This window comes from Rhinopithecus roxellana, chromosome 11, assembly GCF_007565055.1.
Source record: "Rhinopithecus roxellana isolate Shanxi Qingling chromosome 11, ASM756505v1, whole genome shotgun sequence".
NCBI classification, from domain to species: Eukaryota; Metazoa; Chordata; class Mammalia; order Primates; family Cercopithecidae; genus Rhinopithecus; species Rhinopithecus roxellana.
Window position 1 is genome coordinate 128,679,015 of NC_044559.1, and position 24,865 is coordinate 128,703,879.

General features: G+C 42.7%; 1 protein-coding gene and 1 long non-coding RNA gene across 4 annotated transcripts in view; one reads left to right on the plus strand and one right to left on the minus strand.

Moving 5' to 3' along the window:
• KCNMA1 (potassium calcium-activated channel subfamily M alpha 1) overlaps positions 1–24,865 on the plus strand; it is a 304,426-nt gene that overhangs the window by 183,182 nt on the left and 96,379 nt on the right. The window lies entirely within an intron of this gene.
• The window catches only part of LOC104662241, an 88,717-nt gene continuing 86,097 nt past the window's right edge, over positions 22,246–24,865 (minus strand). The window contains exons 3-4 of the long non-coding RNA XR_747958.1: positions 23,036–23,230; positions 22,246–22,397 (exon numbers count right to left, since the gene is read on the minus strand). This is a non-coding gene — a long non-coding RNA (uncharacterized LOC104662241). The remainder of the gene's footprint in view (positions 22,398–23,035; positions 23,231–24,865) is intronic.

Consider the following 24,865-nt stretch of genomic DNA (forward strand, 5'->3'; position numbering starts at 1 on the left):
CTTCCCATCTGAGAACCTGAGTGTATTCAGCCATGCCCTTTTCCTGTGGTCACCGCTTTACCTAGGGGAAAAAAATCATGTGCAACAGCCTTGGGGGACGATAAAGGCAATTTATATTTTCGCTGCTTTTTTGATGTACAACCAAACTGTTACCAACAATCACTCTGCATTTTTTTCCGGGTCAAGACTGTTAAAGTGAACTAAGACCTGTGTTAAATCCCTTCAGCTCCCTTCCAGCTGCCTTGCTGTGTGTGACCTTGCCATTAATTGCCGCTCTTCCTCTCCTCCCATCCAACCACACGGTTATAGCCAAGATGTCCATCTACAAGAGAATGAGACGGGCATGTTGTTTTGATTGCGGACGTTCTGAGCGTGACTGCTCGTGCATGTCAGGCCGTGTGCGTGGTAACGTGGACACCCTTGAGAGAGCCTTCCCACTTTCTTCTGTCTCTGTTAATGATTGCTCCACCAGTTTCCGTGCCTGTAAGTTTAACCTCAACACATGTAGTTCCATGTTTGTGCTGTCTGTGGTATCATCCCTGTCTTGTGCTGTGCCCTGTGGTTCTGAGTCAGTCGGGCTGATGTCTTCTTCCCAGTGTGAACTCCTGTGTGGTGACATGTTGCCCCAGCTGCCTGTGTCTCTGTGTACGTGCTGAGGAAGGCCTCCCTTCTGATTTTCTTAACTTGTGCTTCTCGTAATAGCATGCAGGACTGTGATATTACAGTCTGGTGATATCTTTCCTCTCTCTCCTTTAAATAAATGTAAATGTAAATTAAAGTGACAGCATATCACCTACTGTATTAATACAGAGATATGCAGAAGTGTACATCTTAATATTTTTGAAATGGCTGTAAATTGAATTGTATCAAAGGGAGGAAGGAAAGGGTGTAGCGAGAACAAGCCAGCTCTAGAATTAAATTGCTTTTAGTGAGCTTAGATAGTTTCTTAGATAGCTTCCAAAATACAACAGTTTTGATGCAGATGGATATATATATATATATATATAAAATATGTAGTTTTTTTTTCTTTTTACGGTGTCTCTCTAACCTGTGCCTCATTCCTCCAGTGCCAGATTTTGTCTTTTGTTCTGGAAAAGAGTATTCTATGTCTGTCAGCCTGCATTGGGCTAGTGGATTCCAGAGCTTTTTCTCAGAAAGATGACTATTTTGAAGGACTGTTCCATTAATATATTTCATTTTTCCAATAGTATAGCCCCTGTTTAACTAAGGTATCTTGTAGCAATTGTGATTCCAAATGCCAACAAAAAATTTAAGTCAGAAACCTCTGTGATTTCCCTGAGTCCATAGCACAGGCCTCTGATATCAGTCTTCTTTGTCATCCACAAGCTCAGAGATGTTAAAGAACCTGTCAAGGTTATGCAGCTAGTAGCTGGCAAGGCTGAGATGTGTCAGTTTCCTGAGACCTCCCTTATCCTTGCCTTCACCATGGACTTTGCTGTTTTCCTGATATGGTTCATAAGTGAAGTTCCTGAAAGCTCCAGTTTGAGACCCTGGGACTGTGGGTCTTGGTCCAAGTGCCAAAGGGGCTGTGGTTCCACTGGAGGACTTTACTTGAAGTATAACTAACTTTGTTTTCATGTTTTGGTAGCATAGAAGGTAAGAGATGCTTCTTGTTTCTGCACTTCCTCCCTTCCTCTTTAGAGCACCCAACACATTTATTGCTAACCTCTTGCTCCCTGTCCTCTCGCCTTCCAAGTGCTCAGAGCTGGTTGAGCTACACTTTCCCCAGCAGGGGTAGGTGTACACTGACAACAAGAGGAAGAAGATCACTGAGCTCTTAAGCATTTATTCCCATGGAAAATGAACTGGCTTGACTCCCCTGTGCTGGTGTTGAGGCTGTTCCCAGCGGAGTGCGGCTGTGTAGCAGGGATCCATGAGGCCTCTGGGGCTCAAGAAACTGGGACTTCACTGTGTGCCATGCCAGGTGCTTATGTTTGGGCCCGAAGTTCAAGTGCAAAGCATGATCTGTGCATCGAGCCGTATTGGAGGCATTTGGAAAACTTTCATCTAGGACCAGAGAGTCGTCCTCTCTGATTCACGATTTCCTGCTGCTCCAGAGCAGTGCCAAGGGACAGGATTCACTTCAAAGTGGTACCTAATGGAGGTTGCATTGAGAGGGAGTGTGGACTGCCCCATGGGCCTAAAATCTTGGAAAGATTTCTGTTAAAATCCTTAGATGCTGCCATATGAATCCTTATCACTTTATTTTCCCCTGAAGAGTTCTCTGTAGTTCCTATGCCAGTACAGAGATAAGCTAGGGCACAGCTGCACAGAGAACTTGTCTGTCTACGATGTGCGGCAAGATACCACGTTCAAAGATAGGCGCTGGGGAGGAAGAGCAGAGGAGGGCCTGAGGTGGCATGAATTGGTCACATCTCTTTGACTGATGGTGGTGAAAGTAACCACAAGCCCCCCCAGCTTACCCTTCTGCCTAATGCACAACTTCTGTTCTCAAATAATCATGAGGCTCTAAAACCTTAGCCTAGATTCAGTGGAGAAGAGAAAGGAGCCACTGTGGCTCTGAGCTAGGGCCCCTTGGTCATGTCCTGGCGCTGGCCAACAATACCAGTCACAGCAAACTCTGTGTCCCCCACGTAGACCCCTTGGTGCCCAGTGTGTATAATTTCCATTATATCCAAGAGAAATCTTAATTAGAGGGATTTCTCAGCTGTGCAATTTAATCCAACCGTTGATGGAGACCAGGGAGAAGAAAATCTTGGGGTGGGATTGTCCCATTCTCTAAGAAACATCCTGTGAGTGGCATGTTGTCCCTCCTGTGCCTCCAAAATCAGCCCCCACCAGGGAACACGTGGAGCTTTGGGCTGCATGTTGGAGCCTTAACTGGTACTGACAGCTCAGGGGGCGGTTTGCCTTCTCCGTTTCATCAGTCATCCTGCCGTCATCACTCCATCAAACAAAAGCAGATTTCATCCATCCCTGTGTGAGACTCACCTTTGACCATTAATAATAAGTTAGAAAAATCCATTCCAATTTGAGCCCCTTCTTGGGCCCGCATAAGCCCTTCTTCTCCAATTAAAAAAATGTCTGTCTCTACGTGAAATTCCACTGGCAGCACTCCAATAGCAATCCCCAGGCATCCCTCGCTAGTGGTGGAGTTGGGTGGTGCCCATTTGACAGAGCAAGTTGACTCAAGAGCAGTGGTGAGAGTGGGCTTTTCATTAAATATGAACAGATGTGAAATGTAGAGGGTTTGACAATTAGAAATGGCAGGAGAAGGGCCCTTGAATCAAAGTGAGGTCAGATGGGCGGATCAGATTACTTCTCTTACATTCTTTAGTTGTTCTGAAAATCATTTTGAATTAGTGTCAGCAGAGCCATGATGAGTTTTGCCCTTTGTCTTTTATGCTAGGGCTGTATTGTTTCCCAAGACACTCATTAAAGGTCATTATACTATTATGGAGCTTGCTTTGGTCGCAGTTTCCCGGTTGAGCCAGTGTGCTTTGGAGACTGCCTAATTCATTTCTCTCTTGCCTTTCGTCTCCCTCTTTACTCTTTTTTTTTTTTTTCTTATAAGGGGAAAAATTTCCGTTTTCAAGGGATTTAAATTGAAACACAAAGTCCCATTATGTGTTTTCTGAAGTGGGAAGAGAAGTAGCTGGCTCCCAGAGGAATGGTAATATATTAAAAGTGTTCACACAGTTCTGAAAACCTGCCTTCTAACAGCAGGGGCTGCCTGCTCAGTGCACCCCTCTATGGAGGTGTGGCCCATTACCGTGGATCGGTTAAGTCATGTGCTATTATGATAGTTGTCTTCTGTGGAACTCAGGAGGAGATGGAAGGCCAGACTGTGTTGACCAAAAGACCTTCAGAGGGGGAAAGACTAGTTAAGGAAAGACAAAAATCAAAATAAAAGGTGTCAGAAAAGTAAGGCAAATTGTGACCGATAAGGATTCATCACAAAAGGATTTTATTTCTGGCAAGACTGAAATGCTCAATATGGTAGGCTAGAATCAGTGCATAGAGTGTCATTTTATGATCATCTTGGTTTTGTTTCCACTTCAGATGGTCCTGGGCAGGAGTCCCAGCTCTCTCAAAAGACATCAGGATGGTGTGGGCCTTGGCTTTTTCATAAGTAGCTGTGTTCTAGTACTATTAAATGTAAAAAATGAATGTCTAGCAACATACACTTGCACATAAATACAGAAGTAGATTGCAATCAGTATGATTTCTTCCCACTATAATTTTGTAAAATGGACCTTTCTCTCTCTTCAGAAGTTTATTCTTGTTATTTCAGTCTTGCCTGCTATCTGATTGCTAAGTGTAATAGAAAGGGACAATTAAAATTATGATGCAGTGGCAACGCAGGACCATATTGATTCAGACCTGCTGAGACCTGCCTGACATGATTCTGGTCACAAAGCATCAGTAACTCTGGCACAAACAAATTAATCATATGGTAGAAGAGAAGCAGACCTTTAGACTTGCACTTGGAACCAGCTTTAGCTAAAGTACATGTGTGATCACTGACACCAACCTTTCAATTTACTAATAGTTTAGACTGGCACAATTACATGCATCCTTTTGCAAACTACTGTAGCTAATTTTAAATTATATATGACTTTTATTTCGGGTATAAATATAATACAAGAAGGCATTTAACTCTGATGGTTAAGCTGAGAGAAGTCCAATATGGTTAGGTTGAAGGGAGACATACCAAAATCAGTTTAGTGTAATCTCGAGTCTTGTCAGATAATAAACAAAAATCAGCTTATCCCGAGTAGCCTTTGGTTTGTACAGGCAGAGAATTAACATTGTCAATAGAACTAAAGTCACTGGAGTGAGCTAATGGCATTTTGAAGTACATAAAATCAGATACAAGGGCAAGGGGTGGAAACAGCTCTAGGAAAATGTCTATAATAGGACACACCCTATCCTGACTGTCTCCAACACCTGTTAAAGGAGAGTTAATTTAATAAGCTACATTTAAAAATCAACAGCCTATAATTATCTCATTCATTTTATGTGCAGTTTTGGGCGACTTCCTCAAATTCCCCAATCCTAAATTCTATTTGCTTATTTTACTTCTGGGCCCTAAAAGCAATGATTCCCCTCTTTCCACCACCACTACCAGTGGGAAAAAGACAAAAAAAGAGAGCCAAGGATAATAAGCACAAATCAATGTGATCATAGTTTTTCATGTATTCTTTTTAAAGCCCGTTCGTCTGAGTCTCCATTTTCTTCCATCTTCCCATGCTTGCCATGCTCATGTGAGCGCGCGCTCTCTCTCTGTCAATATCCATCACACCTGTGCACACCAAGCACTACCAGAGCCTTTGGGTTCTCCCCTGCCTCTTTAGTTACCCTGGCCCATGCGTCCTGATTTGACCCTTAGTACTTCATTGCAGGAAGTAAAAACAGAGTGGCAGATCGGCCTAGCCAGCCGTTGGGTTGTCGCCTGTGACTAAGACCTAGTGATGGACCTGGAAGGGGCTTCTTTTTTTTTTTTTTTTTTGAGACGGAGTCTTGCTCTGCCACCCAGGCTGGAGTGCAGTGGCCGGATCTCAGCTCACTGCAAGTTCCGCCTCCCGGGTTTACGCCATTCTCCTGCCTCAGCCTCCCGAGTAGCTGGGACTACAGGCGCCCGCCTCGTCGCCCGGCTAGTTTTTTGTATTTTTAAGTAGAGACAGGGTTTCACCGTATTAGCCAGGATGGTCTCGATCTCCTGACCTCGTGATCCGCCCATCTTGGCCTCCCAAAGTGCTGGGATTACAGGCTTGAGCCACCGCGCCCGGCCTGGAAGGGGCTTCTTAGGACACTCTTGTTGGTAGCAGGCGAGGCTACAGAAGCCACTGCCTCTTGCTTGATTTTGTGATAGCCACACTGAGCCATAGATTGACTGGAAGTATACCTTACTCTGGGCCCTAGCTCACTCTGTGCAGTGGGCAGCTTCTTAAATCAGCATTGTGAGGCAGAAATCATGCTCGGGTAAAATTGCCTTTGAGAAGGATCCTTTACATCACTCGTCTGTCAAAAGCTCCCAACACACTGGGTTCTCCACCAGAATAAATAGCTGATTGTTTCAGTTGAGTGTCAGGTAAAGTCACTGGCTTGTATTTGGAGACCTTGTTGTGCTTCCACCACCTTCCAAACAAGAGTGTGATTGAATTCCTGAAGATGAATACACTATGAAGATGTACTGCAGGTAGATGAAAGGAGACAGGAACAGTAGGCAAAAGACAGCCAACTTCTCAAAAGAAATTCTTTGAAACAGGATTGGGAAACAAGAAGTAGAAAGGTCAGAATGAGGGAAGCTGACAGGGTCCTTTGTGTATACCCCATCATGGGACACCTCTCTTCCCAGGGACACTGTGCTGTAATAAATGACTCGGCTCTTTAAGGACAAACTAGAAAAGATGTTGGCATGCCTCACATAAGCCCAGAAGAGGCCCTTATGCAAGGTGACATAGAAATCATGTTTGCTTTTTTATTTCAGGACAGTGGCCGGTTGTCAGGATACTCATCCTGACAGCTTCTACCACCAGGCAGTGGCTGCTTCCTCTTACCTCCATGGTGGAGGGCAGATGTGGCCAGTTAGCTCCTCATCTTCCATCCTCCTCCACTATCTCAGGCGACAGATGCCAGGGCCAGCCCGCCTTCCACTTGAGCTTTCTTGTCAAGGCTCTGCCTTGAGCCCAAATCCTGACCTTTACTGTATGAAATGAAGTACTGATGAACAAGCAGAGGTTTGAATTAGAGCAGGCTTGGAGCAAATGTCAAGTCCATCTCTGCCTCCTTCCTCCACCTGCACCAGGAGCCTCGATTAGACCCAGTCTGGAGTTTGCAGCGCCTTAGGCTTTACGGGTCTGGGGAGACATAACTTATTAACAAAGAGTTATTAAATTTTTATCAATTTTACAACACAATGTAAATGCCTCCTATGAATCTACATTGTATTCATTATCATTTAAAACGTTAATTAAGTCGAAGTTGCATTTAATTTCTCTCTAAATGGGCCTCTGGGAAGAGGCTTTTAGAAACATCTGTGGGAGCGTGCGGCTCACGGAGCTGGGGAATCCCCCAGCCCGCACTCAGGCTCACCCCCTGAGTTGATTGCTATCACGTGTCTGTGGCTAATTTGTTGTGATGCGATTGGGCATTGTCTCAAATTAGTATCAGACCGATAATGGTGTGAAGTCACTCGAGAGAGGCTTGTGGGGCAGTGGCACAGGCTTCACTGCATCCTGCCTTCCTTCCCCATCCGGGCAGAAACGGACAGTGGGTCTGCAGCACCTCTGGTCTCCGTCATGCCTTGGGATTCTCCTTCTCATATGGTGCCCATCATTTCAGTTGGATACTTCCTTCATCGGAGATGGATGCTTGTCATCTGGCTCAGCACATTTAGGACATTTGCCAGCATGCTCTTCAGAACGATCTTAACATTTGGGATCTTTGACTCCCAGTGAAGCCTAGAAGCTGCAAGCAAAGAGCAGCCAAAAATGGAAACCAGAATGGAGTGGAGGTAGAAATTATAAGCAGGTCATGCTCATTGGTGAGGAGAGGCAGAAGGAGGCATACTACCAACATTTGCTGAAAAATTGTGTTTCTCTTTTGAGGCTAGAATCATGTTTTAGTCTTATCTGAACATGGGGTCACTCCCTAGAGAGATCTATATTCTATGTATACTGCATCACCAAGGGAGTGAGGTTTGTTGACACAGCAGTACTAAGAAGTGGCTAGTTGGTTAACTTGGATTCATGTTACAACTAGACTTAGTGTAGTCTCTACTCTTACTGTGTGCAAGCAACTCTGAGAACACAGGGAGGATGTATGTGTTGTTATTGTTGTTACACGTAACACTTACATAGCATTTGCTGCATTACAGGCACTACTCTGCCTATTACTACAAATATTAATTAATTTAACCCTTATTATGAGGTAACTATTGTTTGCGGTTGAGGCAACTGTAACCTGAGACATCTGCAATGTGCCCCATTTACAGACTAAGGCACAAGGGTCTCAAAGCCAGTGAGTCTGGCCACGAGTCTCATAGCCTTATGTCACAGTCTCATGACTTGCCAAGGGTCTCATAGCCAGTGACTGGAGCTGGGATTTCAACACAGGCCGTGTGGCTCCACGGTGTGTGGAGTTGGTTGAGTTGCTCAGTTACTCTTGCAGTTGAATGTGATGGATAAGTCACTTAATCTCCAAGGGAGGAGAAAAAAGTGAGGATTCTGGTAATGAAAACTCGAGATAACGTAGAGAGTCCTGGGGGGCCTCCTGCACAGCAGCTGGTCACCCAATTTGGCTGAAGTTTAAGACTTTGCATGCAGGGAGTGGACCCCCCTGAAGGATAAAATGGGGCCCCATTCCTGGCAGGGTCCAGGTCAAGGTTTTTGTTCTTAGTCTGTAATATGATAGAAAGTCTTTAGACAATGCAACACTATCATATTGGTGTTTGATCAGGGAAGTGACTTAACAGAGGCTTTGTTTTGGGAGGGCTGCTGTGGCTGCTGGGAAGGAAGGGACTGGCTAGGGGGCAGCTGGAAGCCCCCCTCTCAGGGAGGAGACAAACAGAGGGGAGCCTGTGATGGGAGGGCCAGGGCCCAGCTGCTCTGAGAAGCCTTCGGAAGGAAGACTTGATCTATAGTGTACAGGACCCTGCAGCTGAAGCACATTACCCAGATGCAAATCCAAGAAGTTACAGTCTTTAAAAGACAGTTTAATTAGTGGCTCTGGAGCAGTTGAATTCCGTGAGCCTAATTCTCCCCAGCTGACCCGGCAGCCATTGTGATTCCCAGCTGGGTTCACTAGAGTTTCCTTCTTATTGGAGGAAGATTTCCTGACCTCTGACCCAGGACTGGGAGACCTACCCATCTGCATCCACTATCACTGGCCTTGGGGATCTACTTCTGTTTCCTTTTCCTAAGCAATATTTCTTCCTTCTTCCTCACCGTCCTCCCCAGTTCAAGTATGTCTCACATCTTGAGTGTGTTGAAGGTGACAGGCAGGCAACTCTCACCTGCTAGTGTGAAGTATTGGCTCAGGCTGAACAGCAGACACGAAGCAAGTGGGAACCACCAGTGGGGACACCTGGCCAGCGCTGAGGCTCTTGCTTCCAGCTGCAGGTGGTAGCTTCAGTTAGAGCTCATGGGAATACTTCTTTAAATCCCTGTGTATGGCAAGGAGACTTTTCTCCTCCTTTCTCAGGAAGTCAGCATGTCTCCTTACATCGATGGGGGAAAAATAATAAAGTGCTTCACATCCCATTCATTGAAAATGCACTGTAGTTTTCAACCACTTAACCTTCTTGAGTGGAAATACGAAACACATTTCCTGTGAAGTACTGCCACACAGAGTCCTAAAGAAGTCTGGTGGCGTTTCGAAGTACCATGCACAACTTTCTTTTTGGTTTTACTGCTTTGTGCATAAGACCTTTGTCTGTGTCCTTTCTTATGTCAGCATCTGTGGTTGTGGCATTTGTGCACACCATTGACCTCAGAGGGTCATTAAAACTGCATGGAAGAGCACTTGAGTCCTGGGTTCCCTCATGGTGGTAGGCTGTGCATGCTGAGAATGCCAACTTCTGGAAGTGCATTGTGGCAAAATGCACCAAGCCAACCAGCTGTGTATTGTTTTTCTCTCTCTGGGGCTTTCTCCCAAACCAGCATGTTGAATTACCTGGATAGTCAGGGGACCCTCCATCACCACATCTGCTTACAGGGGTTCTGCTTCCCCAACTGACCTTTTTCCCAAAGGGAATCTAAATGACAGAGCTAAATCCAACATTATCAGACCCTTGCATTTGAAATCTCAGAGGGAATTGCAAAGGCCTTTCTGTAAATAGCTAGATAGTGCTTGCTTTGGAGGGTGATTGCTACATACGCCCATAGATTTTTATTCTGAGGAGACATTCTTTTGATGTCTAGCTTAGATGAGCAGAACTAACAATAGTGGCCTTTCTTCTCTGACCCTCTCATTTGGTCATCCTCAGGAGGAGCTAGTCTCTTATATTCAAGAGAAACAGCAAGAAAAAACTCCCCCAGCCTTTTCTAGTAAATCTAAAAGCTTTCATTCTGGCCCCTTCAATACAGCAAGAGGAATCCCACCAAATGTTCCTAGAGCTGCAGAGAAAACCCTATGCAAACTGAAAGTGGAATCTTTTGAGGCAGATCTGCATTAGGGATGATCTACTGCACTGAGAGACTTATAAATGAAGTGAGAAACACTCCAACCCCAGAGCTGGCACTGCACCAGCTGTATTGACAGTGCATAGATGGGCATCTGCACACCATAGAGCATGGGCTATCTTCTGGGAAGGGAGCTGACTGCTTGCATTAAAATGATCTTCATTTTGGCCAATGTCAGCTTTCTGGGCTGGAGCCTGTTGGATCACACTCAGTCAAAAAAGGACCCAGGGGCCGCCTTCCTTCCCTCCAAGGTAAAAAATGTAGCATGCTGACATCCTTGGCTGGGCTTCCTATATTGGCAAGAATACTTGAATAGGAAATGGCCTGGAGGATTCCAGTTCAGTAAATATTTGATGAGTAAAAGAATGAATAAATGAAGGGGTTCCCAACCCTTAAAGGAATTGGTGATGTGCTAGAAGCCAGATTGCCCCAGATCCATGAAGTTTCCCAAAACTTGCTAAGCAGCAGCTTACTGTATAGTGTATGTATGTAAACATAAAAAAACTGAGATGCACAAAAAGACTAAGAGGGAAAAAGTGTAGTAAGAAAAAACAAGGACACAACTGAAGGAACTAGAAAATGATCAACTGGTAGTTGCAATTGATATTCTTTGTGAAGGATACATTATGGGAAAGAAGATCTGGAAACAAAGTACTGGAAAAAAACCACATAGGCAAAAATCCACCAATGCTTCAAATGAGGAGAGGCAGGGATACCACTATATGTAGAGAATTTGCTCTAGAAAATCAAGGACTTGCGACATTCACATTGAGTTTTATTAATGTCAGCAAACCTGATGATTTTGCTGTGAGTCAGGGCAGCATAAAACCAATGCACTGGGCAGGGCTTATGTGAGGAAAGGGGCCTGTTGTAGATAGAGAGGTGTCAGCATCTGCAGGTGGGCACATCAGCCTGCCCAAATGTAGAGAAACATTCAAGGCCTTTTATGGTGGTCAGGGTAATTGACTCTGACTCAAGGTAGGCAGCTTGAATCCAACAGCAGCACCCAAATGATGACTCCTTCCACATGGAGGTATCCAAAAGATGAATGTCTCATAGCTATTTCCCATTAAGAGCCATTATTCTGTTTGTTCTGCTCAAGGAAGAGTTTTCTTGATTTTCTTGATCGTTCTCAAAGCTCTCTCAGGCTGCACCAAGCATTCCCTTACCTTTGAATGGTTCTGAAATGCTCTCTGCATTTTGTCAAGGTTGATCTGGCCATTTCTTCAGTGCAGATGAATAAATTTCCACGTATGGTCTGTAACATATCCAACGGAGAGAACACATCCAGCAGGGATGCTTCAAAACCAAAGCCCTAAACAGGTGTTACTGAGAAGACAGGCACAGTGACCTGCAGAGAAGAGAGATGCTAGGTGAAAATAAAAGCTGCAACTATGCTAGGAATGAAGACAGGGAGGAAGGGGTTCAGGTCATGTTACAGGGTCTGGAAGTTAGGTCATGAATGTGACATTTGCAAGGGGCTGGTTGCTGGAAACACTGCTCCTTCATAAATATCTTCTGTTAAGATGAAGATGGGAAACAGGCAGACATCTCCTGTCTTTCCTCCTCTGTATGTTAGGGGATTCTGAAGTCATTCCCCTCACTGTGCAGTGAACTGAGAGATCTTGTTGGCAATTATAGCCTGAAATTCTAGGAAATGTCAGAGCAGGCAGATACAAGGAGGAGATCTGTGAGTTTTCTGGAAACTTTGGAAGTCCTGGTGGAGTCATGCTTTGACATGTTCACTGAGTGGATGCTCATGGCTATAATAAGAGTAATGTCTTATGTGTGTTTGAGTCTTTGCACTTCTCAAGGCACCAACATCATCTCATTTCATCTAGGCATCCTCAGCATAAACATCATGTCCTTCCACCATGTGACTTTGAGTAAGTCCCAGAACTTCAGTATTTTTTAGCTTCCCTATCTATGAACTGGAGATAATAAGGACCTATCTCACAGAGTGGTTGCATGAATTCATTGAGTGAATATATATAAAGATTGCCTGGCATATGTTGAATTATTGCTATCATCCTTCATTAACATATGAAATTAACAAAGAAACAGATGAACTTGACCAAGATTACATAGTGGATGAGTATATTGCTAGATCAGAAGCCTGCCATCTCCCATAGTATTGATGGAAATAATAATGATAAGCCACTTTAACCATAACTAGTGCGTTTTTTTTTTTTCAAATGACTGACTGCCATCAAGCTAGCCTTATGATAGGCCATATCAGCTACAGGCAGAGAAGCTCACAGATAGTGACTGAGAGTTGAACAGCTTAATATAACAGACTATAAAATTTAAATGGAGTCAATTTGTTTAATTTCTAGATCATGGAATAATTGCCCCAACAGAAATAAGCCAACAAAAATACCAGTAGATAGCTATTATCTCCCCAGAACATCGGTTTTCATCTTGACTACCCAGCAGGCCTTGCCAAATTTGCGTGTAAAATGAGGAAATTGGAAGATCATATTTCTAAGTTTCCTTTAAACTCTGAGACTCTGATTATCTTCCTTCTTCTGATTGAAAAAGGCTAAAAGTCATTTTTGTTTCAACCCTTACTGTTATAAATCCTTCTAAAATGCTGATGTCTATTACCCAACACTGTGGTAGGTCCTGTGAGGAAGAATAATGTGTATAGAAACCTCATAGTATATCAGTGTTATTCTTCTGTGAGTTTGCAGCTTCTACGGCAGGAACTGGGTACACAGGAACACAGAGAAAGAGCCCAGAAGACTCTTACAGGTCTCTACTTTATTGTCAGCTTGTTTTCTTCCAAGGTGTCTTTTATTTTTCCTCAAGGAAAGCACAAAAAAAGGCCCTCTCCCCAACCCAGGGTCCTAGTATTATCTATGCTCCAGTGATTTGGAGGTTATCAGTAATCAGAACATTGTCAGCCACTGAAGCTCTCCCAGACCAGTTCATATGCAGTGTCTCTACAAATGGCCCCAGCCCTCCCATAATGAATGCTAACTGTTGACCTCCCCAAAGAGCCTCCTCATCATGTTTGTTACACCTTGTTTTGTTATTGCCAGGTCTCCAGGAATGAACTTGTGTAGCAGGAAGCATATAGGGCCAAACGGGGACACCATTTTCAGGCAAAAGAGGCTTCCTAGTTAGAATAGTACAGATTTGGTGGATGAAAACAAATGTGTGTCTTAGATTTCAGCCCAGCTATTAGAATCCTTAGGTCCTGGGATCTTTAGAAAACTGTGACTTCAGGTCTCATCATTCCTCATCCCCCTGAAACCACTTCTTTATGGCTTGTCCATCCCTAAAATAGGTCTGGAGATCATCAGCAAATTCAGTGTGTTTTTGGGAGAGGGAGGGAAGTTGGAACACAAAAAGAGGAGAACAGATGGGGAAAGAAGACATTCCTGTCCTTTCAAATTCTATCAAAATTTATTTTTTGGATGATGGTCTTGATCTCAACTCATCTTTTTCTGTTGTTATTGTTGTTTTTTGAGATGGGACCTCCTTCTGTCACCCAGGCTGGAGTGCAGTGGTGTGGGATCAGAGCTCACTGCAGCCTTGAACTTTTAGGTTCAAGCAATCCTCTCACCTCAGCCTCCCGAGTAGCCAGGACTACAGGCGTGCACCACCATGTCTGACTCTTAACCTGTCTTTGAGGTCTGGCTGGTGTTGAGACCTCACATCATCACCTTTCCTACCTTGCTTTATGAGTAGTTGGGCTCTGCGTCTTGTTGATTTTGTCATTAATTAGATGAGTGCTTGGAGCAAGGCCAAGACTGGGCCCAAGTTTTTCACCCATGTCTTACCACTATCCCTTTCTTTGAGCAGACCTGATGTGTGGACAGGTCTAGGGATGGGTGGAATGAGTATCAATATGAACATTGAAAATTCTGGGTTTTACACTGTGCCCCTCTCTTCCCTCCTACCGATGGCCGAGTCCTCTGATTTGGCCTCCATATTACATTTTGAAACTTTTCTCACCATTGCCAGTGGCACTGCCGAGCTCACATGCTCATTTCTTCTTCAGCTAGTCTGCCGTTGTTGCCTTTCAACCTTTCAGTTAGTTCCCCTTGCCACCAAACCACCACCAACTTTAGTATTCTAAAGCACAGACTTTATCATGTTAGCCCATTTGAAAGAGAGAGGAGACCTTTTGATGGTTCCTTGTTTTTTAAGAGGATAATTTCCAACTTTCTGCTATTAAAATGGCATTCAAAGCCCTTTGCAATTTGGCCTCAACCAGTTTCCCTAGTTCTGTTCTCCATATAAGCATCCATCATCTAACAATTCTCTAGAAGTGTCTTATTCTTGTTACTTAACACATTTCTGGAACCTTTTCCTGAGATTGTGATTCTTTTCCTCTCCTCTTCTAGCAGATTGAAACTTACCCATCCTTCAAAGCAAGGGTCAGCACACTGTCCCATGGGCCCAGTCTGGCCTACCACCCATTGTAGTGAGTAAAGTTTCCTTGTAACATAGTAACATCCATTCATTTGCTCAGTGTCCCTGGCTGCTTTCGGGCTACAACTGCAAAGTTGAGTAATTGTAACAAAGAGGGTATGGCCCAGAAAGCTCAAAATATTTATTATCTGGCCTTTTAGGGAAAAAATTGGCCAACCTCTGCCGTGAAGGTACTGCTCGAGTACTGCTGTCTCTGTGAAGCCTTCTTGACTAGCCCATCCTGACCCCGAATTAGAAAAAGTGAATCTCTTTTCTGTAAGCCTGTAACATTTCATGTAAACCCCATTTAGAGCAGTTTTTATGTTGAGGTTTTTGTAGACGTCGACAACAGCAACAAACACCACATCTCATCGGTGTCTGAATTCTTAGTATATGGCACACAGTAACCAAGGCACACAGTGAGAATTCAACAAATTGCTGATTAACATGTAAACTCTGTTGAGAATATGTTTCCAGAGTTTATTAAGCATGTATTGCAAAAGAAAACGTCTTTCATGAGAACTTGAACCAGAGGCAAAAAAACCCAAAGTCTCAAGGCTGGAGATCTTCCTTTCTTCCTTCTTGTTCCTTTATACCTTCTTGAACAGAACCTTTGTTTCTGAACAGCCAACAGCAATTCCTTTGACTGCTGGACAACTCTTGAGTAGTTTGATCTTGAATTGATCACTGCTTCTTCTGAAGGTAACACATTTCTTCCATTGTTTCTGCTGACAGCACACGGTGGGCTCCGTAGTGGATCTGGGGGTGCTGATGTTTTCTCCTTCCATATGTCATTGGGTATTTGAGTCGGGTTAGGAAGCCATGGCAAACCCATTGCTTCTGTTCATCTGTGTTTGATTCCTCATTGATTTGAATTTATCCCAAATAAATTTGGATATTTAAAGTTCTTAAGGCAGGGCATGCACCTTTCATCGTTCAGACCCTAGCCAGTGGCCTAGACCTCATCTCACTGGACTAATACACAAGCTAACACTAGGAGTTATATCTAGGCAGGGTAAGCCCCCAGTTCAAATCTTGACAGCCCTGAACCCCACCAGATTCCCCTTCACCCTTCGCATCTGTCCAGAATTGCTCCTGGAAACCCTGTCTCTCCAGAGCAAGTGGTAGCCAGCTGAGGTGGGAGATGGGATACCCGTGGCCTATGCCTGAGACCCTCCTAGTCAAGTTCCCTGTCTGGATAACTGGAGACACTTCAGGCTCAAAGCAAGCATTGTGACATTTGGTTCTCTTCACACATGTGCCTTAGACAGATGGAAGAACTGAATGTAAAGAGATTCTACAGAGTGTATTGGAAATAACAAAATTGTGTATGTGTGTTTTTAAAGGATACCCTTTTGGTTGCCGCATAAGTTATTTTTGTTGTTGTTGTTGTTAGAGATTAAATCTCAATAACTTTTTGGAATTAGAACGGGCTTCCCATCAGCTGAATGGGCTACACACTCATCTCTTTTTTATAGCCATCCAAGAATGCCACTGCCTTCCTCACATCCCCTGCTATGTTATCAGCATGGTAGTTTTGCTTGAGATCAAATCAGGGCAACACAGGAACTGTCATTTTTCATTTACTGGGGTCCTTTGATCCCATCTGAGGTTTATTTGTTTCAAGTGAAAAATGCAATCCCTATTGCATACATCTATTCTTTAGAGTACTTTTTAAAATTTTTTTTTATGTTAGAGATCAAATCAGAGTTTTAAGTAGTATGGTCATTAGTTATCACCACTAGATTTCATAGGCTACACTTTATTTCTGTTCTTACAAAATCACCAACCTTCTCTGTTGCATAATGATCACTTCCAGTGAAGACACAATATGCCTTTCTTGGGTACTTGGGTGTTAATTTATTTCACAGTTTCCTTTGTAGATACAATCAGAGTCACCTATCACATTCCTGTTTCTGCTTTTTATTGTATTCCTTTGCTATCGTGTTTTGTGATCTTTTTCTGAAAAATGACAGGTAGTGTTTCTCTGCTCACTGTATCAGTGACATATTTTCCACGACTTCTCTATTGCTGTTTTAAAAATATAACATTTTATAGATGTAATCTTAGTTGTTTGTAACTTAGGTTTTGCTATATGAGCAAATTTCCTAAATGACATGTTGGTTTAGGTACATTTTTTAAAGAAAGGGAAAAATATTTTCTGCAAAATTGTTTCCTCTAAATTGTAAGTGAAGGAAAAGCTCTGTTAGTAAGATTATAATGCATTTTCCTGATTTCTTAGTACATCGAAATGCATGAACATTATTTTTATGTAAGTGATTAAGTTGCGGTTTTTAATAACACATTGTTAGAGCAAAAAGAGCTATCCCTTTTGATTTATTTGTATATTTACTGGGTGACTTACAGTACTTTACATATTAGAATTGGTTTGTCAACAATTAACATTCTAGGTTTTTATATAACCCATACTTCAGGTAATAGAGGATTATTAAACTGCAACCAGTGTGTTAGAAATCTGCCTATTGGTAATAAAATTCTTATGGATAACAGCAGCTGAGAAATACTGCTGTATATTTATGCATAGATTGCAAGATAGATGGCCTGCAAACCGCAGAGGGGCCTGACATGCAGGTTTACCAGCAGGTGGCGCTGCTTTTCTAGAAATAAACCCTCTACCTGGATTCTAGGTACTCTCCTCCTCCTCACTTTCTGCCTTTTCTCTTGCAGATTGTCTCCTTTATTTCTCTAAAATAAATATCTAAAACTGTTGTTGCTGTTGTTTGAAGAGATATACTGCCAGTAAGACAATGCCCCTCAATTGCTAAGGTTTATTTGAAATCCAGCTTGCCTGATGCAGTGCTTACTTGAAGCAAGTCCCGGTTAAATACATGCTACTGTTTTTGAAAGGTAACTACACAATGCTGGATTCAGCACTGAAATTGGATTACCTGTGCTGTCTGATTATTGATATGTGGCAAGTCCTCATTTTAATTTAATATCTATTTACACAAATTAATCCCATAGGCTTCTATTCACCTCAGGATAATGAGGGGCATTTTTATTAAAGTGACTGATTGATATACTGAATTAATGTTTTATATTAAAAAAATCACCTTAGTATGATGTTCTTTCATCACGGTTACTCTAGAATCCAGGCTGGGTACAGTGGCTCATGTCTGTAACCCCAGAACTTTGGGAAGCTGAGGCAGGCAGACCACTTGAGGTCAGGAGTTTGAGACCAGCCTTGCCAACATGGTGAAACCCCATCTCTACTAAAATACAAACATTAGCCAGGCACCTGTAATCTTAGCTACTTTGGAGGCTGAGACAGTAGAGTTGCTTGAACCCAGGAGGCGGAGCTTGCAGTGAGCCAAGATTGTGCCACTGCACTCTAGACTGGGTGACAGAGCGAGACTCCGTCTCAAAACAAACAAGCAAACAAACATAAAACTAAATAATAATACTAATAAAAGAGTTACTCTAGAATCCAAGTCATCCAAAGCATGTTGCTTTTCTCTCAGGGCCAGAATTAAATTTTGACAAACAGGATCAGAGTTTTTATTATGTTTTGTTACGTTTTTTAAGAATGCTTTTCACAGAAAAGCTGATCAGCTCAAACTTGGGTATCATAAATGAGGACAAAAATCAAATATGCAAGCAAAACTATTTTTAAACATTATTTTGTCCACACATACCCGATTTTTCAACCATTTTTTAAAAGACGCAGCTATATTTTTTTACTGTTTTTTCATAGTCTGCGGTATTCCTTTGTACAGGATATTTGAGTGTAAACATTAGCTTATGTAGGAGAACATGAATTTATTGAGGTTAATAATGACCTCGGGTCAAGTGCTCCCTGAGTGCCAGGACCTGTGCTCCATCTGGGGATATACGGTAAATAAGGCTGACCTCTCTATTCATCCTATTCTTGTTTCAAGTCTTTTTCTTTTTCTTTCTTTCTTTCTTTTTTTTCCAGAACAATTCTCTCTTTAGGACTTACTTATTCGCTAACACATTTCATGTAGTCATCCCTTGACATTCTCATGCAACATCTTTTGTACTGTTGCTTTTACATAACTTACGAGTTCGTATATTCATATTTGACGTAATTATCTAATTTCTCTGGCTAGGGTTGTGGTTCTCTCTTATTGTGCATCTTTAAAAAGATTTTAAAGAAAAGAACAAGAAAAAGTGATGCCCAGCATTAAACTCAGAGTCGTTACAAATCAGAGCCAGAACGGTCTCATACTTAACTAATGCTCATCCCCCCAGAAAAGGGAAGTGTCTTGCCAAGGCCACACGGTTGATCCAAGGCAAGCCTAGAACCCGGGGCTCCTGATCACTAAGCTGTGCTTCTCACCTTTGCAACATCGCCTCTGTAGCTGCTAGGAGCTATTTATTGGGAACTTTGCAGGGCTCAGCATTGTGAGAGACTCAGTGATATGTAAACTCCAACAGAGCAGCTTATAAGCCTAGTAGGGGGAGTAGAACACATTCGAATTGAAAACAAGTTATAATAATGGAAGGCATGAGATCAGAAGTGCCAGGGGATTTTTTAAAGAAAGGAGAGAATTGATCTTGTCATAATCATCTGGGAAGGCCCCCTGGAGGAGGCAGCCTAGCCTGTCCCTTCAAGGGTGGTCAAGTAGTCAGGTGAAAGGAAGACATGGTGGGAGGGCCTGGTAAAGGAGTCACTGCCTCTCTACCCCGCCATGCCTCTGCCCCTTCTTCTGTCTCCCACGTGTCTGAATACGCGGATCAATCCCATGACCTCCCAGCAGAAATTCAAGGGAAAGAGGCCCTCACAATCAGGTGGTGTGAATTTCCTGTAATTTAGAGGAAACAGTGGGGTTCCTCTGTCGCCATCTGTCTTTCATTTGTTCTTGCCGTGAATGGTTCCAGCCTTCTCCAATTGAGGTCCGTTTAAATGTTTTCTGGCTTTTCTTGTTTTTATGACATTTGGCAAAACCTAATTATTTGACTTGAGCACTTCATTGGGGCCATATGAAACAAGGGACAAAGGTGACAGTCGAATGAGATGCAAGGGTAGGGGTCAGGTGGGGGTGGAAAGGCTCACCCCATTCTAAGGGTTGGTTACTGGATCAATTGCTTGGGGCAGAAGAGAGAGTATGGACCCATGTGAATTACACCATGTCCAAAGGTGGCAGCCTGGTGTGGAGAAGGACCCGGAAGCGGAGAACTCTCATTGTTCTGCCTCTTCAAAGCCAAGGCAATAATCATGGGTAGCGTTTAGAAAGAACTCACCAGGAATTCTTGTAAGTGCTTTTCACATTTTCCGTCCATTCTCACAACCCTATTAGATAGGTATTCCAATTCTCATTTTATTGGTGAGAAAACTGAAGTTAGATAATTTGTCAAATACCTAGGTTCAGACCCAACAGTGTGGCTTCAAGGCCTGTGTGCTTAACTCTTACCCCTCTACCCACTCAATATGAGTTGGCATTTGTGGAAGGATGTCCCATGCCTTAAAATCTTTATCTCAGGGATGGGACACTTGAGTGTCACTGGTTCCAGGGCCAGAAATGCAAACATGGGGTGCCTGCCCTATATCTGGGGGTACAGTAGGCAGCAGTGGGGCATTTGAGCAGCTGACAAGCTCCTGCCCCAGGAGAAAGGCACCCTTTTGGAATGAAGACTCAGTCCTCTATGAGATTTTTAATTAGAAGTTAGAAATCCATATGCGTATGGACAATCTTCAGACTTAAAGTTTGGTCCTCAGACTGTCAGCCTGCAGCCCCTGGTTATGTTCTGTAATCCCAAAGCATCTTCCAAATTTGGTGTCCTCCTTGGTCCAGTAGGGATCACAGTAGATGGTAGCATATCGAGGTATGGAGTAACTGATTTGACCTACAGTAAATCCAAATCTATTTGATTATAAATTATCTTAGAAAAAGAGCTCTAAAGAGGGTCAGAGCTGGGACTTGGGCAGGTGGACTGACTCAAGAAGCTCATATCCTCACGCTGGTCTCACAGGCAGAATTCTGGCAGCAAATGATCTGAATTAGAAGTCAGCCAACCTGGGTCCTGGTTCAGGGTCTGCATATGAGTGCAGCTCTGAGGCAAAAGAGGGTGAAGCCAGAGCATCTCCAAGCACCTCCCAGTCCTTCTGTTGCACTCCACACCTTTTTCTCTAATGCGTTGACCAGAAAGGGCCTGCCATACACTAGCATTATAAAATATTGCACAGGATGTGTCCCAGGATAAATTATAATAGCATACAGATAATGATTTTATAGTTCAAGAACATCAATAGAAGGTGATTATGCCCTTAAGAAATATACTAAATGCTGTGTTTAGTGTAAAGTCATAATCCACACTGGTCCTTACCTCCCAAGGTTAAAAGCATACTGTATTTCTAAAGTGTTCTGGCAGAACATTCTTCATCGGGCACCTGGGTTGCACTAAAAACCCATGCATTTTACCTTTATCTGAGTTTCAAAGAAAGTATCAGTGCACCCATCTGGAATACATATTAGAATTCTAGGGAGCTCTTGACACCATTGGCTCAATGGAAGATATGGTATTTCTGGATGAGCCAATAGTAATAATGTTAATAATAATAGTGGTTCATATTTATATCACATCTTATGGTTAGAAAACAGTTCCACATATGCACAATTAGATTTTAGGCTAGTCTTTAAATATGAGAATCATTGGGGCAAGCATTAATTTAAAGAATGTAAACAGCAAAGTGAAAATGGAAATGAAGTATGATTGACTTCTTCTGCCAGTCATGGCTATTTGAAGCTGTTTGGCAGTGGGGAGGTGGGGGGCAAAAAAAGATAAAGAAATAAAGAAAGAAAGTAACATTGGTGACAAAATGTGTAAGGAAATAAAAACTTTCACCCCAAAGCGGAAATGTAAATCAACATTGTGTTAACCAGGAGAATTTGATGTGGGATGTGAAATAAAGTCCACGAGAGACCTGACCCCAGCTCTCTTTTCTGTTTCTCACTCTGGGCAGGTGGCAAATCTCAGATTCCTGAGGCAGCGTGATCTTTTTTCCACTCCTTTGGATGCCTGGCAATTTGTAAATCCACAAGGAAGCATTTGTTGCAAGGGCCTTCCTTAACAATCTCATGCAAACAGCATGAAGTGATCAAAAGAAAGAACTCTTGTCTTAGGTTTGCCTTGTCCAGTTCTGCGGGGTGGCAGAACCAGTGCCTCGAATACCTTTGAGAAATGGCGTTCAGGGCTGGAAATTGGGTGAGGTGAGAGAAGCTTTTGCCTTGGGCACCGAATTTAAGAGGAGACCCAAAACCTCAGGAATCAAGATAAATGATAGTTTCATGCAATATTTTCAAACTATCAAAATAAAATATTTTCAAAATATCAAAATCTTAAAAATCCAGGATGAACAGAATGTCATAATTTTAAGTAAAGACAGGATAAATATTGATTCCAAAGCTGGCATTTAAGTCCTGAATTCACTAGGGGTGGAAACAATAAGGACACCAGGAAACTAGCAGCTGCAGCCATAGGTGTGAGCCCTTCCAGGGTGCCAGGAGCAGTGTTTGGTATCTTACAGGCACTTTCTCTTGATACACATCGGGGGACCTGATTTGACCTACAGTAAATCCAAATCTATTTTATTGTAAACCATCTTAGAAAAAGAGTTCCTTTATAGGCTCCATAAATTCCATTACAGTCCATTTTGTCTTTGTTAAATGTATGGGTTGGAAATTACAATTCTTTTATTCACAATGATGATTTTAGACACACAGCTCAGAAAGATCAGCATTCACTTAAAAAATATATTAGCATGCTTGTGTCTATTAAGCACTATTGCTTTGTAGGCTCCAGCTGATGATTTTATTAAGTAGACTGCAAAAGGGGAAGAAAAATCAAGGATAATTATAAATTCATAAATACATAATTCATTGGCAAAAAATGATTTAAATGGATTGGATGTGGAATTATCTATTTCCTCAAGAAAATAACAGAGATGTTCTGATTAAGCCCATAATCTAGTGTATGTGAAATTCTAGCCAAACTGATGGGGCACATTTTCTTTTCTGAAACTACCTTTGATAAGAAATGCATTACAAACTCATCAGTTTGGCTTCCTGTTAACAAAGAGACAGCAGCCGTCTGGATCATTCTGGATTCACAGTGAAACTGCCACACCATGTATCCTCCAACTAAAGCTGTGCAAGTTTGACAAGGGGCAGATGAATCCAGGAGTTATTGTGCAGGGGTTTAAATCTATGCGGCAGCTGACGGTTGAAATAATCATCTATATATCGCTCTGAGCTAGCTGGGGAAAGGTTGAAGCTGTATATTTTCAACATATCTAGTCTAATGGTTAATCTGTTGTCTTGTATGGGGCTCTCGCAGGGTGGACTGGCAGCACACGCTGACAGCTTCGAGGAATTGCTCACGGTAGATGTGGTTCGCCTTGCTTTCCAAAGTACTGGATGGATGAATCTAACTTAGCTTGAGTTGGAAAATGTGAAACTCACCTGACTCATGACCTCAAACATGAATGGACCAGCAGGGCTAATAGTGGGTTGGGTGGTAGGGACAGTAGAGACACTAAACTACCTCTGTTCCTCTCGACGTCCCCAGATCTGTGTACTTCAGGTGTGCTACATGGGTATTTCTTTTGTTATTTGGCTGTCTTGACAGGTTGGGAAGAACATTGTTCTTTGTGGAGACTGGAAAGCAAGGGAAATATGAGAAGATTAAACTACTGCAGGGGTCAGCAAACTTTCTCTGTCAAAGGTCAGTGAGTTAATATCTTAGTCTTTGCAACACATATGGCAAGTCCTCAACTTTGTTGTCAGAGATGGAAGCAGCCAGGGATGGCAGGTAAACCAACAACCGTGGCTATGGTCTGAAAAAATTTTATTTATAGCCACCAAAATTTGAATTTCATGTCATTTTAGTGGATTACAAAATATTATTATTCTTAGATTTTTTTCCCCAATGACTTAAAAATGTAAACACATGTTTAGCTCATGGGATGTACAAAAACAGGTGGCAGGCTACAGTTTGCTGACCCCTGAACGTGAGAAAGATGAGAAGGAAGCAGCTGTTGGTGCCCAGGATGTGGTGGGTTTCATCCCTACTCTAAAAGTTGTCCCCCACAAACATGGACTGCACGTGCTACGGCAAACTAAAGGAGTCAGGTTTAACTTTTGGCCACAAAGCCAAAAGTTGGCTTTTGGTGTCGGGAGTAGGGAGTAGGGAGAGAAGGAAAGAAAAGCTGGGAAGGGGCTGTTTGTATTGGACTTTTATACATTCCCCACCCCTCCCAGATGGATGCAAAGTAAAAATTATCTCCCATCTCCTTGTACCTTCCCATTCTCCAAACCCCATAGCAAAAATTCAGGGATGTTCTTGAATTTCTTTTTTCAATTGTGCATTTCCTGTTGGAATTCCATTGTTCATCTCCATGTCTCATCTCTAAGAAACTAATACCTAGTGATTTTTGCTTGAGACTTTTCTTTGCCCTTGAGGTAATAGAGAGTCTATTCCAGGGAAAAGGAAAATGGCTAAAGGCAACCAGGAAATTCCAAAAGGATTTTCTACTGAATACTGAGCAGGGCAGAGCATTGGGCAATGATTCTAACAGGTCAAGTCTACAGTGAAGATATATGAGCTGCGATTCTAGATATGGGGGGCTTTGGTAGATGCTGGGTTCCTCTCAGGATGCATACAGAACATAGTTTGAGATTGGGGTTGGGGGCCTATGGCATGGGTACCGTGGGTACATCTAATTTACCCAATTGGATTCTAGATGATCCGTTAGGCCCACAGTATTTTGTAGAGAACACTGCATTCCAAGTCATGTGGATTCTGTCAATATATTTATATAGTATTTTTTTCTCTCTCCCATGTAGGAGCTGAATTCTTTCATTACTCTGTGTTGATGGACTCAAACTTACACAATTCAGGTTTCCTAGGCAGTGAATAGAACCAGAAATATACCCTGTGATTAACTTCTATGTAACCTAGTGTTCCTTAAAGTCTCCCTCCCCATTTTCCTATTAGCTCCACAAAAGCCAGAAATGCAAAAGCTCCAACAAGCCTCCCTTCCCTGCCCTGGCAGCCTGCCACAGGGTGGGCACTCCCTATGCCTGTCCTAGGGCAGTACAGGTCACTTAGACATTTTTAAAAATTCTTATTCTGCATAACGACAGATTTTTAAAAAACTGACACCCATTAGGTTTTCCAAGTAAGTGTATTTCCTATTTCCTAGCTAGGAGTTGTGAAATTATCCTGCTGGAATAATGTATATGATAATGTGGTTGTTCAATTTTAGAGAGGTGTATATGTTTGAGATATTA